This window comes from Pleurodeles waltl, chromosome 5, assembly GCF_031143425.1.
Source record: "Pleurodeles waltl isolate 20211129_DDA chromosome 5, aPleWal1.hap1.20221129, whole genome shotgun sequence".
NCBI lineage: Eukaryota > Metazoa > Chordata > Amphibia > Caudata > Salamandridae > Pleurodeles > Pleurodeles waltl.
Window position 1 is genome coordinate 459,422,029 of NC_090444.1, and position 19,733 is coordinate 459,441,761.

Below are 19,733 nucleotides of genomic sequence, written 5' to 3' on the forward strand. Positions count from 1 at the left end.
TACAAAAGTAACTTTTGTTTTAAGTTAGTCACTGTAGGTTTCAGTTGATCTAGTACCACCCATTTCATATGGTCGGGATGGTGGTTGTTGGTGACGTAATGCTCTGTCAGTCTCGTGGCATCTCTTTTGCAGCGAATGGTGCTTCTGTGTTCGCAGATGCGTGTGCCTACTCTTCTTGCTGTCATCCCGATGTTTTTCAAACCGCATGGGCACGTTATCATATAGACGACATTCTTGCTGTTGCAGTTGGTCATCTGTCTTAGTTCCCATGGTGTTTGTAGACCCAGATCCACTGTGAGGGTTTTCTTGGTGAATGCACACACACTGCAGTTGCCACATGGGAAGTGTCCTTTTGGGGGTGGTAGGTCCCACAATGTTCCTTGGGCGGGTGTGGTCGATCATATCTCGGATGCTCTTAGCCTTTCTGTAGGCATTCATGGGTAACTGGAAAGGGAGCCCGCCAGAAGTGAGAATTTTCCAATCATCATTTATTATCTTTTTGACAATATTAGATGCTGGATTGAATGTGGTTACACAAATTAGTGTATCTTCCTTACTGGTTCTGGTATTGGGCTGTAGTAATGTTTCTCTGGGGCTGACGCGAGCACGTTTTTCGGCTCTCCTCAAGAGGTAATCCGGGTATCCTCTTGCTTGGAGTTTGTTAGTGAGCTGATGAGCATGTCTCTTATAGTCTGTGAGTTCCGTACAGTTCCGTCGAAGGCGGAGAAACTGACCCACTGGTAGGTTCTCTCTAAGGGAACGTGGGTGGAAACTTTGAAATTGCAGAAGGTTATTTCTATCAGTTGGTTTGTAATATACCTCCGGTATGAGGGAGCCATTCTTTTCGGTTATTAGAAGGTCAAGAAAAGAAATGGCCGGGTCCCCCAAGGTAGCTGTGAATCTTAGAAATGGATTCAAGGCGTTTAACCATGTGACAAAAGTGGTAGCTTCCTCCTTCGTGCCTTTCCAGATAAGGAAGATGTCATCGATATATCTTTTCCATATTTTGATGTTGTTGAACAAAGGATTGTCTTCTGTGAGCACCATTTCTTTTTCGAAATGGTCCACATATAGGCAAGCCAAACTTGGTGAGAACGTACTCCCCATTGAAGTACCCTGAATCTGTAAAAAGAAATTTTTATCAAATTTAAAAAAATTCCTGGTCAGGGCCAAATGGACTAGATCTAAAACGAATTCTTGTGGAGTAACGAAATTCCAGTCGCTGTTGTTCAGCAGATCGCTGATCACTTCTAGAGTTGCCTCCTGTGGGATGTTAGTAAATAATGACTCCACATCCAGAGTCATCAGTTGTTCTCGGTCCTTGTCGAATTCAAGATTGTTTAGTAGTGAAAGGACATCTTTAGAGTCTTTTAGATAGGTAGGGATCCGTTTCACAAATGGTTGGAGGAACCAGTAGCAGAATTGAGACAGTGGTTCCAATATGGAGCCAATCCCAGATACTATTGGTCTCCCTGGGGGGCGGGGGGGTGCTTATTCTTGTGGATCTTAGGTAAGATGTAGAAATAGGGTATTTTAGGGTTGGTTTGGTTGAGGAAGGTTGCCTCATGTTTTGTGATCCAGCCATTGTCGAGGCCTTTGCTAACTAGAAAGGTTATTTCTTCCTTAATGTCTGTTGTAGGAACTTTTGACAGTTTCCTATAGTGATGATTATTGCCTAATAAGCGTAAGCATTCTTCATTGTACATGGTTGTAGGCATTATCACTATAGCCCCACCTTTATCAGCTGGTTTAACAATGATCGAGGGGTCATTGCTTAAGTCGTTGAGAGCTTTTAGTTCTTGGGTGCTGATATTATGAAAGACCTCCCTCTGATTCATTTGCAGGTCATCAATTTTCCTGCTCACCGATTTCTCGAAAGCCAGTACTTTGGGTGGCATTTGTTGGAAGGTAGGAGTGAACTTGGATTTGGGACGTAACCCTGTATTCCTTTCCTGTCCGACTTTGGGTTCGGGGTTGTTGAGAAAGAAGGTTTTCAGGATGATCTTACGGAAGAAATCAGCCAATTCAATCCTTAATTTGAAGATGTCACGCTTAGGAGTGTGAACAAAGCTCAAACCCTTCTCTAATGCTTGAAGCTCATTATCACTCAATATTTTAGTGCTTAGGTTGACAACAGTGGTCGATCTCTTACCTATGTTCTGCTTGTACTGGGGGTCTCGTGGTCTGTTGGCCCCTCCTTTAGATTCCAACTTACTCCCTTTTTCCTTCCCCTTCCTCGTCCAGGGCCTCTCCCAAAAAAAGGGACATTTGGGTAGGTCCAGGCGGTGCGTCATCTTTTAGCGCCTCGCCATGTCCTAGCCTCAGGACATGGCTGATGCTCACCACGGGACTCTGTTTCCCAGAGTCCCGTGGAAACCGTGACGCGCCGCGCACCCCGCGGCACGTCACACCTATGCGCCCCACCGCGTCCCAGTCTTGGGACGCGGTCGGAGCGACCACACCTGTTTTGCACCGGCATCGTAGACGCGCCTCCCAATTACAGCGCGTCTGTCGAGCACGGCTCTCCCTGACATACCCGGACTTCCGGGACCGCCATAATACGTTTTATGTATGCCGGAAACTGCCGGCCCAGCATGCATTACGGTTTCCACTACCACAGCTACCTTAAATACCGGGCCCACTTTTTACTCAACATCAGAGCGGTCGGGCACCGGCATGTAGGTACTCTTACCGGGTATTCCCTTTGGAGTGGTAAGTTTTTGATTCAGGCCACGCCTGCACTTTGGATCTCTCCTTCATCCCGGTCCTGTGGCAACCCCACTGAACACCAGCATTATTTTACTGTGGGCTCTTCTTCTTCTTTTTTTCTGTCTTTCTTTTTTCCCCCTTTTTTCTTTTTTCTTTCTTTCTTTCTTTCTTTCTTTCTTTCTTTCTTTCTTTCTTTCTTTCTATTTTTTTCCCCATTTTCCTTCTTTTTTTCCTATCTTACCTTGACCTGATTATCCCTGCTTTTCTCTCTCCTTGCCGCCCTCCCTTCTCTCCCCCCTCCTTTGTCACCCTTTTTCTCCCCTCAAGAGTGTGACTACAAGGGAAAACCCCACCCCCGGCATTACCCAGACCAGAGGCTAATCGCCCCTATTTCCGGGGTAAGTCATCACTGCATGTGTTTTTGAGTGTTTTTATTTACTTTTATCGTGTGTGTTACCACCATACTTTGCTGTGTTGTGTGCAGTGGTGTGCCACCCTTTTCTCACCTTATTATAACCTGCAGCCTATTTATCATACCTTACAGACCTACCCTAATACGAACCACCTGTTCAGGTAGTCCTTTAGACCCTTTTTTCACTTAGCGAGCACATCCTTTAGTAATAGTGCTCTGGGATCCTAGACCCTGACGAATGCCCCTGACCTTCCAGCACATTGAGAGGGCAGAAACATGTTGGTCATACATATATATATTTTTTTAGACTCTAAGAGACATTAATCTCTAGTGAGCCTTTTTTTCCCCCCCGTTTTAACTTTACCAACATGCACCTCCATTAAAGTTTAATCAATTGAAATAGGTGACATGTATGGCAATTTTATTCTAACCCTATCTGGATTCCTGATATTTATCCAGTAAGATTAATTTCAGCACTCCCTCTTGTTCTTTTAACAAAGAGGTTGAGTCCGCCCAAGTAGTATCATCTTACTTGGGTGGGGCTAGGTGGTCAAATGATGAAGCAAGACACTATTATGTGTGTGAGACCACCTAGTTCGTAAAGGAACGCCCCCCCTTATTTAACACAGCCACCCGTTTTTTAGAGACACTCGTCACACATTTCTTTCCTTCTATCACGAACCCCTACCTAACCGGTACTGATAATTGAGGGGACATTGGTCTAATTCCACCCTCAACCTCAACTATCCCACACCTTCAGTGGTTAATGGATATTACAATGTTCCCATTGGTCAGCCCAGCGGAAACATTGTAATACAATCAAGGGGGGGGGGGGCACCAGCACCATGGCGGTGTCATCAGTGGGACCGCCAAACCCCCAATTATGCCCTTAGTCTCACCCCACATTTCCTTGCCTCTCTGTCTCTATCCTTATTGTCAAGTCCTCCAGTTTTGCCTGTCTAGAATGCCCCCTGTTTTGTCCTGGGAATACTTGTGTCTCATATATCCACTAAAAAGGGGCTCTTGCTATTTAGAAAGCTTCTGTTAGCTGGTCTTAATTATTTTTTGGGAAACATTTCCAAAAGTACCTTCAAGGTTTTTAGCCTTTCCAGAACTGGTGGACTGAGCCTTTGACTTTGCGGTGTTTCCTTCCACATGTGTACTCTTAGCCATTTTGGTGCAGAAGTATAAACACCACACTGAATCCCAAGGTCAATTGCTTGGCTTTCTTCCACTTGAGAGAGGAACACTCGAGATACCCTTCTCTAACAACTTGTCTGATTTTGGTAGTTTCCTGCTGCAGTCCGGTCATGCTCTGCCGTCTGCTTCTTTAACAAATGTCTTGTTTCCAAAGAAGGTGCCCCCATCTTGGTGCCATCTAGCAGCAAGGCATCGCTTTCTGAGATCAGCAACATAAGAAATGCACTTGTAAATTAAAAGCAACAAGTGGCATGACAAGCACATGTTATTCACCTAAAACAAAATTACTCCAAAGATTCCAAATAACTGATCTAGAGTTTTTACCCATTTAATTGTCTTTACAAGCACAAGCTTTTGAAGGGCTTAAAGGAAAGTCCTTCTCAGTCAATGTTCTAAGATGTAAATAGAATTTAAGGGACGATTTATCAAACCCAAATGTCCTATAGAAAATGTGAGCAAGTAAAAATTTTGAATTGATATAAGAGCTGAAATGAACAGAAGTAATGTCTACAGAAAACAAAGACTTAGGGCCTCATTATGAGTTTGACCGTCCTGTGACCGCCATGTTGGCGGTCTGACTACCAACAGGCTGGCGGCGAATACCACCAAATTATGGCATTGGCTGCAGTGCATACAGAAGACCACCAAAGCATTGCCTGCACCCCCAGGAAGGACAGACCACTGCAGTCGAATGGAGGCAGAAACAGTTTGGTGGAGACCATGTTTCCGCTGAACTTATTAGAGTTTGTACACTGCCAACATAACCGCTGCTGTTGAACCACCACAGAATACCAGGTGGAAACGAACAGTATAAACAAAGAAACACACCTCCAGGAAGCCATACATGTCCGGAGCTGCCATGTAATTGCAAATAAAGTGTTTAGTTGGCAACAAAGGCACAAAACGGTGCCCCGACTTGACTACTGACTGCCATGTAACCCCCACAGGTAGGGGCATCAAGTGGGCAGGCAGACACCTCAGGGATTCCTAAGAGGTGGTGTGGGAGGGGGGCTTTGGACTTGGGCTTTAGAGAGGGGGCTTTAGGCTTTGATTTGGGAGAGGGTTTGACCTTTTTGCGAGGGGTGAACTTCTTTTTGGTGGGGAAGGGGCTTGGGTGCTGGCAAAAGTGTTAGGGGAAGTCTTGGAGGTGGAAGGGATCACCTTTGGGAAGGGAAATAGTTATTTTAGGGTTGTCACGGTAGAGGGAAGAGTAGGGAAAAGGTCAAACTCGGAAAGGAAAACTCTATCTGACACACAGGGATGGTCATCAGAAGGTCAAACACGGCGGAAACAGGATTCTGAAGGGAAAACGCTCACCTCTACACACCCCATGAGGAACTAGGACACCATGGACCCGGAACTCCAAATTCTCCCTGCGATAGTCTTCCTGCTCCTCTACAAGGAGCACGAAAGCCGTCAGCGAAGACCACAGTGAGTACTGCACCTACGACACAGGGGAGGAGGGAGGGAAAAAACAGGGATACGCAACACGCAACACCCCCACCCCCACCCTCACCCACGACAACACACACACTAATACATATTGATACATCACAGTTACACCCCCAACCCCCCCGGAAGAATGCAAAGACAATAGAAAATGAGTGTAACCATTGCAATATATTAAAATCAAGTAGGCAAAAATATATATATACGACATTAACAAAATATACACCAAGCATAGTAGTCCAGGTAGTGCTCCAATTAAGTCCGTGGAACGCTGGGCCCAGACGGTATGGGCGAGGCCCACACAAGATCCCGACCATGACGGAGAGAACACTGCAGGGGCATCAGAGAGCAAGAAAACAAGCACCTCAGGGGGAGGGAAAGGGGGGGCACCTCGGCCGGTTGAGTGCACGACGCCAAATCCACGAGAGGGCCACATGCCCACTGTTAACATCCTGGGGAGTGCAAAGCCACAGTCTCTCAAGTCTCACAAGTGGGTGGTCTGCCCACTGCCATATCCTGGGGAGTGCAAAGCCACAGTCTCTCAAGTCTTTCCAGTGGGTGGGTTGCCCACTGCCATATCCTGGGGAGTACAAAGCCACAGTCTCTCAAGTCTTTCCAGTGGGTGGGTTGCCCACTGCCATATCCTGGGGAGTGCAAAGCCACAGTCTCTCAAGTCTCTACAGTGGGTTGGCTGCCCACTGCCATATCCTGGGGAGTGCAAAGCCACAGTCTCTCAAGTCTCTACAGTGGGTGGGTTGCCCACTGCTTTATCCTGGGGATTGCAAAGCCACAGTCTCTCAAATCTCTACAGTGAGTGGGTTGCCCACTGTTCTTCCTGGGGAGTGCAAAGCCACAGTCTCTCAAGTCTCTACAGTGGGTGGGTTGCCCACTGCCATATCCTGGGGAGTGCAAAGCCACAGTCTCTCAAGTCTCTACAGTGGGTGGGTTGCCCACTGTTCAATCCTGGGGAGTGCAAAGCCACAGTTTCTCAAGTGGATAACAGTCTCCACTGGTTCTGGAGGGGGCATGGTGCCCAGAGTGCTTCATCCTGCTAAGGACAGAGGTAGTGGATGGATCTCTCCACTGCTTCTGGAGGGGGCATGCTGCCCAGAGTGCTTCATCCTGCTAAGGACAGAGGTAGTGGATGGATCTCTCCACTGGTTCTGGAGGGGGCATGGTGCCCAGAGTGCTTCATCCTGCTAAGGACAGAGGTAGTGGATGGATCTCTCCACTGGTTCTGGAAGGGGCATGGTGCCCAGAGTGCTTCATTCTGCCCGTGACGGACTCAGTAGCGTCAGTGCCCTTGGCGCTCATGGGCCAGCGGTGCTTGAGACGGCAGTGCCCTGTTCAGCCGTGCTTGAGACGGCGGTGCCCTATTTAGCGGTGCTTGAGACGGCGGTGCCCTGTTCAGCGGTGCTTGAGACGGCGGTGCCCTGTTCAGCGGTGCTTGAGACGGTGGTGCCCTGTTCAGCGGTGCTTGGAGCGGCGGGCTCCTTTGCAGTGACTCAGCTGCTGGCGGTCCTTCATGGCCCAGCGGGGCTTGTGCTGGCGGTCCTCTCTAGCCCAGCAGGGCTTGTGCTGGCGGTCCTCTCTGTCCCAGCGGGGCTTGTGCTGGCGGTCCTCTCTAGCCCATCAGGGCTTGTGCTGGCAGTCCTCTCTGTCCCAGCGGGGCTTGTGCTGGCGGTCCTCTCTGTCCCAGTGGGGCTTGTGCTGGTGGTCCTCTCTAGCCCAGCGGGGCTTGTGCTGGCGGTCCTCTCTGTCCCAGCGGGGATGACGGCTGTGGCCTCCTGGGCAGCAGGGCTAGTGCTGGCGGTCCTCTCTGTCCCAGCGGGGCTTGTGCTGGCGGTCCTCTCTGTCCCAGCAGGGCTTGTGCTGGCGGTCCTCTCTGTCCCAGCAGGGATGACGGCTGTGGCCTCCTGGGCAGCATGGCTGGTGCTGGTGGTGGCCTCCTGGGCAGATCGGCTGGTGCTGGCGGTGGCCTCCTGGGCAGCAGGGCTGGTGCTGGCGGTGGCCTCCTGGGCAGCAGGGCTGGTGGCCTCCTGGGCAGCGGGGATGATGGCGGTCTTCTCCACCGTGCTGCTCTTCCCAGACTTGCCGGGTTTCTTGAGGCCCTTCCCCACCTTGGAAGGTGTCGCAGCTGACTCCACACTCCCACCTGTAACCCTGGAAGCGGCTTTGGTGGCTGGAGTCTTCCCCCTCTCCTGCCGGGCACTGACCAACTTCTGATGCTTGACAGGTGGGGGACTGTCTGTGCTGTGGCTCCATGCCACACTGGCTGCCCCGGTGGCTGGTGCACTCCATATTCCGGTGACTACAGGCACCACTGGTCCCGGAGATGTTGTGGCTGAGGTGCTATATCGGGACCTAGGAGACGGATGGGGTGGGGGGGTGTCAAAGAGGTCAAGGTTGGACAGGAAAAGTTTTTGGGAGACACTGGGACGGGTAGCTGGAGAGGGTTTGGGAGTGGAGGAAGAGGTTGTGGTTGTAGGAGGTGTTCGTTTGCTGACTTTGGGTGAAGGTGCATGCGCTGGAGGCTGTCGTGAGGTGGATGGCTGTTGGGTGGGTGTGTGCCTGCGTTTGTGTATCTTGGGAGGGGGCGTCACAGACACACTGGGAGAGGACAAAGGGGACGTGTGAATGGTAGTGGGGGTGGTGACTGCACGTGAGCGGGGTGTGGTGGTGGGTGTGCTGGTGATAGCAGTAGTGGCTGTAGAGGTAGTGCATGCAGGTGTGAGTGTAGATGAGACTGGGAGGGAGGAGGGAGACAAGGAGGAGGGGGACACAGTGGAGGCAGTGGATGTTGCTGTGTCTGCATGGGTATGATGCTTGCATGAGTGCCTGTGGGATGTGTGGTGCTTATGTTTGCCTGAGCTTCCCTTGTGTGTTGACGTGTGTGCATGCTGGTCTAGAGGTGTTCTTCGGATAAGCTGGGGTTCAGGGGATTGGGTCTGGGTGGAGGAAGTTGGAGGGGGGAGGCTAGAGACAGGGACAATGGCTGCCATCACTGCTGAGGCCAGAGTCTGAAAAGCTTGCTGAAGGGCAGCCTGACCAGAATGAATGCCCTCCAGAAATGCATTGGTTTGTTGCAACTGCCTTTCTACACCCTGGATGGCATTCAAAATGGTAGACTGCCCAACAGTGAGGGACCTGAGGAGGTCAATGGCCTCCTCACTGAGGGCAGCAGGGGTGACTGGGGCAGGGCCTGAGGTGCCTGGGGCGAAGGTGATGCCCACCCTCCTGGGTGAGCGGGCACGGGGCAAAGGCTGAGGGGCTGCTGGGAGGGCGGTGCTGGAAGGGGGGGTGGCGGCTGTACCTTTAGATGGGGGTGGCACAGATGTTGCCGCCACCACAAGGGAGCGCCCATCAGAGGACGAGTCTGTGTCACTGGTCTCAGCTCCTCTCCCTGCCATGGAGCTCCCCTCGCCCTCCGTCCCACTGGTGAAGTCCGATTCCGTAGTGTGGCCCTCTATGGCCATGTGGGATGCAGCCCCCTCATGCTCCGGTGCCACTGCTCCTCCGCCTGATGATGCTAATGCACACAAGAACAGGGAGACCACAAAAAGGGGGGGGAACAGAAGAAAGACATGTTGAGTGCATGCATTACCGCTACCGCTGGCGGAAACGACAGACACAGAAGCCCCCTGCACTACGCCACGCTCTTGGGCTCCTATGTTCAATTCCTGGGAAATGGCCTACTAGGCTATGGACGACATCTGCACACATGGATGACACAGGGGCATGACTAGGTGTAGTTGGTACTCTACAGAGGTGCGGTGTGGTGCCACATGGCCTGCCTTACGGAGGGACGTTGCCTACGAAACTCGCCCTGGCCTAGGGAAACCCACAGCACACCTCCCCCACCCAGACCCCTCCACTGCTCGCTAAATCAGCAGAATGAAAGTGTACTCACCCCCTTGTGGCTGCTGTGATGCCCTCAAGCACCCATCCAACTCCGGGTACGCCACCGCCAGGATCCTGAACATCAGGGGGGTCATGGTGCGACGGGCACCCCTCCCACGTTGGGAGGCCATCCCCAGCTGAGCCTCCGCCGTCTTCTTGCTCCAGCGGCGAATGTCCTCCCATCTTTTACAGCAGTGGGTGCTCCATCTGTGGTAGACCCCCAGGGTCCGGACGTCCTTGGCGATGGCACGCCAAATATATTTTTTCTGGTGGGCGCTGACCTACATGAGTTGTACAGGGGGAAGAAAAACTTATTACCAACTGCACCGTCAATGTGATTGGCCCTACCCTTGCCATGTGGCACATGCACTCACCGTCGTTTCATGCACGCCGCACTCTCCCCCCTTCCTTCTTACATCCACCCCTCTCCACACAGGCATAGCCCATACAGCATGCTCCCAGTGTACTTACCTGTTTGTCTGGAGGACCGTAGAGTAGCGTGTACTGGGGGAGGACCCCATCCACAAGTTTCTCCAACTCCTCCGATGTGAAGGCAGGGGCCCTTTCCCCAGACACTCATGCCATTGTCTCTTCCAGACCGAGGTCACTGTCAAAGCCCAGCTCAACTGAGTTCTTGTTCAGTTCTGATGGAGGTTGAAGACAATCCGACCCCACCCTGAAACTGCTTGTTCCAGCACACTAGTTTTTAAAACAGTGCACTAAGAACAGAAGCTCAAGGGAAGGGGGGAAGTGGATAAAAAAAAAAAAAAGAGACAACACCGTTCTTGCGTTTCCACTGTTGAAGTGCTGCACAAATCTGCGGCCCTTTCTGACTTCTGTAGAAACTGGTGCCTAATGAAACATAAACAAAGAACAGATAAGTGCAACCTATTCCTAAATGGGTTCCTAACTATCCCTTTATTTATTAGAAATTCTCTTCTAAAAGTACCTCTTGGATCCTGGTCTCTAGTTTCCATGTTTGGAATGTGTTACTGCTCTGGGATGTGTTTTCTATTACTGTAAAGCTTCTAAAACATTAAACAAATACCATTATCAGAATTACCAATATCAAACATTCATCATAATATAACTAAAGCCTAAATTCCCAATAGCAGACTCACTTTTCGCATATTTCCAGAATCTTTTATAAAACAAATACTGTACTTTTACATCAAAATACAGCATGTAATTTGTGCAAGTCCTTGATTTACTGTTTGCCTTGCTGTCAATGGTTTCCACTGTTCGATTCCCAAAAGTTCCATGAAAAAAAACAATGTCCGCTTCACAAAGTCCTGCAAAATACTCCTGCAACAAAGATCCTGAATCACAATGCTCGTGGAAGGCACTTCGCCTCAAACTGTCTATACACGAATCCAGAAATTGCCGTCAAAGCTCCCTCAGGTGATAAAAAGTTTCGCACTTACTTGTTGCTGGCAAGAGATGCTGATCAGTCTAACCTTGTCGTCTTTCTCTTTTGCAGGTTACTCGTAGGAGAGAGGCTGAGGCAAGGAGGAACCGGAAACCAGAAGAAGGAAGAGCCAGCAGCTGCGCCCATTGAAGTCAAAGAAAGTCTGTAAAGAGCAGGAGTGCCAGCGCCGAGGGATCTGTTCTCAGGTAAGCGGGAGGTAGACGAGCACAAGCACTGGGTGAGGCTCGGGGGATGCCTTTTATAGACAGGGCTGGGTGTGGTTCGAAGAGCTGGGTGTGGTTTGAAGGGCTGGGTGTGGTCCTCACATGCTGCACATGTTCTTGGAAGGTGTGCAGAGCTGGGTGTGGTTTGAAGAGCTGGGTGTGGTCCTCACATGCTGCACATGTTCTTGAAAGGTGTGCAGAGTTTCAGTTATTATGCAAATGAGTTGGATTAACACATGGCCTAGGGAGGAGTGTTTTAAAGAAGCCTTGGTAAAAGCAAGGCCCAATGTGTGAACAAAACAGCACATTAAACAACATACACAGAAGCCTGGGGGGGGGGGAAGGTGAGATAACAAGAAAGGCTTTCAATAGTAAGTTTAAAAGGGAGCTATTACAGAACCCACTAGTGCAGTGAGAGGGGACATGCTCTTTGCTGTGTACAAACCCTAACAGTCACAGCAACACTTGCAGTGTAGGTCCTCTCCTGTCGAAGATCAGGTATCGAGTTATTGAACAGATAGAAAATGGCGGTCACGTTCGCAGCGGTGCGTACCGTCACCGCCGGCGTACATCGTCATTGGCTCCTGGGACCCATAGGGTCCAATGTTAACCAATGCAGCATTGCGCTGCGGTCTTCGACCGCCTACCGCGACAGTGTACAACGCCAGCGCAGTTACCTCACATCCCATTGTCCCACTTTACAGGTCAGGCAGCCGCCATTTCAGGGGCCCACATGGCTTCATTTTGAACTGCGTCACACATACCTAGGCCTAGACTCAACACACATACAGGCCACTTTTTAGATTATGATTGGTGTTCTGTGTAAGCTGTGGGTACGTACCTCTGAGTTTTTTGACTCTGTGCTCGCTGTTGTCCTTCATAGGCACCGTCCGCTGGGACGTGTGAGGAGATGGCGGCATCCTCTGGTGTACCGGCCGTTGGTGGACCTGTCGACAATGGAGGAAAGACATGTGATAATCACATACAGGCTTGACCGTGCCACAATCCAGGAACTGTGTACCCAGTTGGAGCCAGACCTGATGTCAGCTATCCGCCATCCCACAGGAATCCCCCCTCAAGTGCAGGTGTTGTCAGTACTCCATTTCCTTGCAAGTGGTCATTTCAAACAACAGTGGCCATAGCATCAGGGATGTCCTAGCCCATGTTTTCCAATGTGTTGTCCAGAGTGTTGTCTGCCCTGCTGAAACACATGCGGAGCTACATTGATTTCCCTCAGGTGGAGGATTTGCCTACAGTGAAAGGTGATTTCTATGCCCTGGGACATATCCCCAACATCATTGGTGCCATTGATGGGACACATGTGGCTTTGGCACCCCCCCACAGGAGTGAACAGGTGTACAGAAACCGGACGAGTTATCATTCGATGAATGCACAGATGGTATGTTTGGCCGACCAGTACATCTCCCATGTGAATGCCAAGTTCCCTGGCTCAGTGCATGACACCTACATCCTGCGGAATAGCAGCATCCCTTATGTGATGGGTCATCTCCAGAGGCACCGTGTGTGGCTATTAGGTGAGCACCTGGAAGCTAGTCAGTGGGAATGGTTGTCTGGGTCTGGGGATATCCCTCCAGGTTAGTGTGTGTCTAACAGTTGTCCCTCGCCATTTGCAGGTGACTCTGGTTACCCCAACCTGTCATGGCTACTGACCCCAGTGAGGAATCCCAGGACAAGGGCAGAGGAACGCTACAATGAGGCTCATGGGCGAACTAGGAGGGTGATCGAGTGGACCTTCGGCCTCCCAAAGGCCAGGTTCAGGTGCCTCCATATGACAGGTGGATCGCTATTCTACTCACCAAAGAAGGTGTGCTAGATCATCGTGGCCTGCTGTATGCTTCACAACTTGGCTTTGCGACAACAGTTGCCTTTTCTGCAGGAGGATAGTCCAGATGGCGGTGTTGTTGCAGCTGTGGAGCCTGTGGACAGTGAAGACGAGGAAGCAGAGGAAGAAGACATGGACAACAGGGACTCAGTGATCCACCAATATTTCCAGTGAAACACAGGTAAGAATACAAACCTGCCTACTACATGTACTTAAACACTACCACCTCTCTACTGTCTGTCGTTTTCACCCAGTGTATGGTCACTGAGTTGTCACTTTCCCTTACGATTTCACAGATGTGGGTCCCACAGTGTGACATCTGCTTTGATTCCTCATGGACTAGAGCTGTGTGACATAGGTATGTTGAAATTACAAATGAAAGAGCTTGTTGCCACAGTAATTGCTAATACAGTATTCCGAAATCACAGACTGACTCCAGATTGTTTTGTGCTTTAAGGGTGTTTATTTTAGTGCTCAAAATTGGAGGGGGTAGCTAAATGGTGAGGGGTGATGGCGGAGGAATGTCCATGGCAGAGTCCAGTCTATTAGTCTCACAGGTGCATTGCCCAAATGGGCATAGGAAGTGGAGCTGGGGCAGTTTAAGGATGGACAGGGTGACAAAGTGGGACACTAGGATGACAATCAGGGTGGTCTCATTTCTTGGCGGGGGTCTTGGCATCATTCTCTGTCTTGTTCCTGGATCTCAGGGACCGTTTGTGAGGTGGTTCTCTCTCTGCAGGGGGTGGGGTGCTGGTGTGGTGGTCCTGTGGCGGTGCCTCCTGTCCACTAGCACCGGCGGAGGTGGTGGGCAGTTCATCGTCCAGGCTAGTGTCAGGGGCCCCTTGTAATGCCACAGTGTCCTCCTGGTGTTGAGTACTTCCTTCAGCACGCCTACGATGGTGCCCAGGGTGGAATTGATGGTTCTGAGTTCCTCCCTGAAGCCCATATACTGTTCCTCCTGCAGGCGCTGGGTCTCCTGATACTTGGCCAGTACCGTTGCCATCGTCTCCTGGGAGTGGTGGTAGGCTCCCATGATGGAGGAGAGGGCCTCATGGAGAGTGTGTTCCCTTGGCCTGTCCGCCCCCTGTCGCACAGCAGCCCTCCCAGTTCCCCTGTGTTCCTGGGCCCCTGTCCCCTGGACCGTGTGCCCACTACCACTGCCCCCAGGTCCCTGTTGTTGTTGGGGTGGTGGGTTAGCCTGGGTTCCCTGTAATGGTGGACACACTGCTGATTGACGTGTCCTGTGGACGGAGGTATGGGCCCGCTGGGTGGGTGCTGTGCTGGTGTTTCCAGAGGGGGGAAGCTCTGTGGTGGCCTGTGACTGGGTGTGGGGATCCGACTGTCCCGAGGGCCCCAATGGGCCGGGCTGGTCATCTAGATCCAGTTGGACAGAGGTGGTGTCATCACTGTGGGCCTCTTAGGTTGGTGGTGTGGACATGTGTGGACACTCCTGTCCGGTGACGTTAGGTAGGGGTCCTGCAAGGGTATAAAAGAATGTTTATTACATCTGTGTGTGGCATGGTGTGCAATGGGTGGGTGACCGTGTACCCCAGTGCTTGCATTCCTGTGTGGAACCTTGTGTGATGATGGTTTAGGGGGGTGTATGGGTATGTGCAGTGGGCATGCTTTAGTGATGGGTGTCCATGCTTTGTTGTTGCATGCAGGGCTTGGGGTTAGGATGTGTGGTTTGTGATGTTGGGACATTTGTGAGGAGTTGGAGTGATGGGGTGAGGGTGGGGGTATGTGCTGGCATGCAGGTAGGGTGGGGGATGTAATAGTTAAGATTTGACTTACCAGAGTCCATTCCTCCACCTACTCCTGCGAGGCCCTCAGGAGGCAGAATCGCCAAGACCTGCTCCTCCCATGTTGTTAGTTGTGGGGGAGGAGGTGGGGGTCTGCCGCCAGTCCACTGAACCGCAAGGTGGTGTCTTGAGACCACGGAACGCATCTTCCCCCGTAGGTCGTTCCACCTCTTCCTGATGTCCTCCCGATTTCTTGGGTGCTGTCCCACTGCTTTGACCCTGTCCACCATTCTTCGCCATAGCGCCATCTTCCTTGCAATTGAGGTGTGCTCCACCTGTGATCCGAATAGCTGTGGCTCTACCCGGATGATTTCCTCCACCATGACCCTGAGTTCCTCCTCCGAGAACCTGGGGTGTCTTTGCCGTGCCATGGGGTGGTGTAGGTGATGTGTGGGGTGGTGTGTGGGGTGATAAGTGTGCTGATATGTAGTGATGTGTAGTGTGAGGTGCGTGGAAGTTATGTGGGTGATGGTGTTGTGTGCCTGTGGATGCTAGTATTGTTGATGGGGGTGTCTCTCTCTGTCCTTCTCTCGGTAATTGTGGTCGTAGGGGTTTGTGGGTGATGTGGGTGTGTGTTATATATTGTATTGGGTGGGTGGGAGTGGTGTGTGTATGTGTATCAGGTGTGTGTATTTAGAATTGTCCAATGTGGCTGTGTTTTGTAAATGTGTGTGTATTTTGAGCGTGGCAGTGTGTACCACCAATGGAATACCGCTGTTGAAAGACCACCTCGTGGATTCGTGTGTCGTGATAGTGTGGGCATATTTCTGTTGGCGTGACGGTAGAGGTTTTGTTTTCGCCAGTTTTCACTGACCTTTGGTGTGGCCGACTTGTGTGGGTGTCTGAATTTTGGCGGATTCCGTGCTGTGGGTCATTATGGCTGTGGCGGTTTTCCGTGGCCGCGGCGGTGTGTTGGCGGTCTTCTGTGCAGCGGTACGCGGCTTTTACCGCCAATGTTGTAATGACCGCCATAGTTATTACCATACACTATGGGCACATGACAACATGTAACACCTCAAATTGTCACACATGTCAAATTTTGTTCAAGAAGTTAGGACACATGTCACACACACATGCAGCAATGGTGACTTACCAAGGAGTGCCAAGGCAATGCGGACTAAGGCATATATGGAAATGGTATCCAGAAATGTAACAATATCAATCATGTGAGGACCAAGTAATCTCAGACCAGTGTCCCACACACAATAACAAGTTGTCAATAAAGTGTATGTAACAAATGGACTACTGTACTGTGAAGGAAGGTGAGGACCAGACCTAGCTAACTATGCAATTAGTCCTTCAGTAGGCCACTGACTGACTAATATTACAACACACACACAAGGCATGGCATTACTGACATCTGTCTGTGGAGGATTCCTACAGCCAAAGCATGTGTGATGCTAATATAACTGGTACACCAAGCATGCTGCAATCCAACAGCCTGGACTCACTAACCAACCTACTCACAGGTGTATATGGACTTCCACAACTGCACCATATAGGTGTCATGGCAAACATGAACTTACATAACAGGCAGGCCTTGTTAGACATATCCTTCATAGCAACATCAGGTACACATAACAAATATCTATATTGAATCATTACTTGACCTTTCCATTGACACACAATGTTGCCATATTACTATCTTGGCCATAGTGAATAGGCTACCATTGCCTATGCATCATACCTACAACAGTATGCAGATGGACACGGCTGTGTGGCCAGTTTCGAGAATCAGAACATCTGCCTGGTGGTTACATCCATACCTCTGATGCCAAGATATGTGTGCCTATATAAATGCCTATATAAATATTGGAACACCTCAATGATATCCAACATGCACATTGTGCTCTCTGGTGAGACATCATAAATGTCTATATACATACCTCACTTACCAAGGGGATTACCTTGCTACAGGTGTGAAGATGTTAACCTTGTATGTCATGTGACATGTCAAATGGACATCACAGCCTCACATGAGGCAGTCACTTGTCAGAAACCATTAGAAAATAGAGATGACTTGATTATGTCTAACTCTATGTTGCACATGGACATGAATCTTAAGACATTGCAGAGGACAGAAATCAAGGCCCTTCACACCTAACCATCATGAAATTGGGAGGAATTACCTGTTGGTTAGAATTGACAACCAACAGGGTATAAAAAGCAGTATATTAGTAAACATATGATACTGGGAGAACAACATAGTTGAGGAACATAGTTTTTTGTTACAATAGCGGTTTTTTGTGGGGAAAATCAACGCTCACAACCAAATTCAGCTACTCTAATATTCTGTATAGTCCTTGTTCTATTCACTTGTAAGGCGGTGCTCTTTCAGGGAACACATCCGAAACCCTGTACATTAACAATCTCAGATTGTTAACAGCAATAATACGAGAATAAGGCACACATCTTCTATTATTTTATGTTTGTAATGTAGTCTTATTTATTCATTCCTTCTGCTCCAACTCCAGCCCAGCCAACACGTGTTTCGTCAGGGGTGTGACCCATTCTTGAATAACCTCTCTCCCTCCCTCAGTTAATCCAAAATACGAGCACTCCTTTAATATGAAACTTTTGAAAAGGTCTTTATACACTAATTTGGTTTCCACCTAAAGCATGAAAGGGAGATGGTGTGGATAAAGAACTGGGAATGGGAAAAAAAATTGAAATGACATTACATTACTGCATATCTATGTTATTCACAGCCATGATGAAGTCATCAGGTCACACCCCTGACAAAACATGTGTTGCCTGGGCTGGGCACCCAACACCCACAAGCATACCTCACACAAACATACACCCAAGGCATCCACAACAACACCTCAGACAACCACTCCCTCCACACACAAAACCCTTTTGCTATGACCATCCGCGTGTGTGTAAGAAGCTTTCCTTTCAGAGTTTGTCCTTTTCCCTACTCCTCTCCCACCCCTGGTACTCCTAAACGCTCCCCAAATCCAGCCCTTCTACCTTTAAGCCCTCCACTGCCACCCCCAGCAAGTACCCATGCCCCTCCCCTGCCAAGAAGAGTACCCAACTCTCCTCTAAGCCGAGACCTAAACCCCCCTCCCAAGCCCAATACCAAAGGTCCACCTCCCAATCCAGAGCACAACCCCCCCCGTTCAGCCTCCCAACCCCTGAGGTGCCTGCCTGCCCCTTTTATGCCCCTACCTGTGGAGGCTACATGGCAGTCAGGAGTCAAGTTGGGGGCACACACATGTGCATTGTGTTCATGTTGCACATTGTTATTTTGGACTGGCCTATGGCCTTGGGCAATTTTAGAATATGTATTCCCTTAATACATATTTTGACCAACCAGTTGCTGGTTTCGACGATACATCTTTGTCCTGCATTTCTTTTCTTAGGCCAGATTTGTTCCTAGATGACATTATTTGTCTGTGACTATTTGTGCATCAGTGGTGGTTGTGCTACCTGTTTGGTCTTGGCAGCATGTGAGGTTGTGTGAAGTGCATTTGCCGCCCCTGTGGCGGGTGTGTGTTGTGTGATGGGCATGTGTATTTTGGGGACATATTGTTGTGATGTTATTGAGCGATGTTTCCGTTGACATGTTTGTTGTAGTGTTGTGTACCTTTGCATGCTTGGACTGTGTGCATGAGCGTGTGTGGTGAATAGTATGTCAGATACGTTGTGATGTGTGTTTGTGGGGTATGTCAAATGCTGCATTGTATGGTGGTGTGATAGTGTGTGATCGTTCCCTGTTGGTGGTACGTTGTGTTCTATATGTGATTTGTCAATGGGTAGCGTCTATTCTGGGTGCTTGCCAATGCTTTGCTGGTTTAGCTGTTGTGGTGTTGTAGTGTCATTTGGTGGTGTTGTGTGTGTTACTGTACCGGTGCTGTGTTTCTGAGAGTAGGTGTGTGTTTTTGACGTGTGTGTGTGTGACAGCTGTAGTGTGTGTACTGTGTATGTGCGGGTGTGTATGTGGCTGTCTGTGAGTGTGTGTATCAGTGTGAGGTTACGTGTGTGTGTCACCCTCGCCTTCCGTTCTCGATTGGTATGTTGTGTGTGGATAGGTACTCTGACATTTGACAACAGTAACTGGTAACTGTGTGTGCTAATGGTTGTTGTTGTCATCGCAGATTCCGAAGTCGCTGGGCAAGCAGGAGCAGTGGGAAAACATGAAATTCTGGTCCCATGGTGGCTCTGAACAAGTATGGCTTCCTGAAGGTGAGTGTCTCCTTTTATACAGTTGGTTTCCACCTGGGTTTATGTGGTGGTGCAACTGCAGTGGAAACCTAGGTTGTGTGCAGCATTGTAATCTGTCCGGCGGAAATATGGTCTCCTCTGTCCTGCAGGTGGCAACCATCTTCCGTGGCGGTCTGGCCGCTGTGGCTGTGTCGGAGGTGGTTTGGCTGAATTCTGTTGTGAATATTGCCATGGTCATAATTTGGCGGTCTTCTTCGCCAGTCTGTTGGCGGTAGTGCCGCCTCCGCCAACATGGCGGTCCTATGACTGACAGACTGGTAATGAGGCCCTATATCCCCATAGAAATTGGAAAATTAGTAAAGGATGTTGAATAAATGTATTAAAAATGTAAAATAAATAAAAATGTGAAGCATGTAAAAGTGTTGTAAAAGTATGTTAAAAAATCTGTAAAGTATAAATTAAAAAAGAGTATAAAAATATACTATAATTTCATTTATACTGAAAAAGGTATGTTAACATAATGTTAAAAATATGCATAGAAAACAATTTAAGAAATGTTAAAAAAATTGATTATAGAAATAATTGAAAACTGTTCAACAAACAATACTATTTAAAA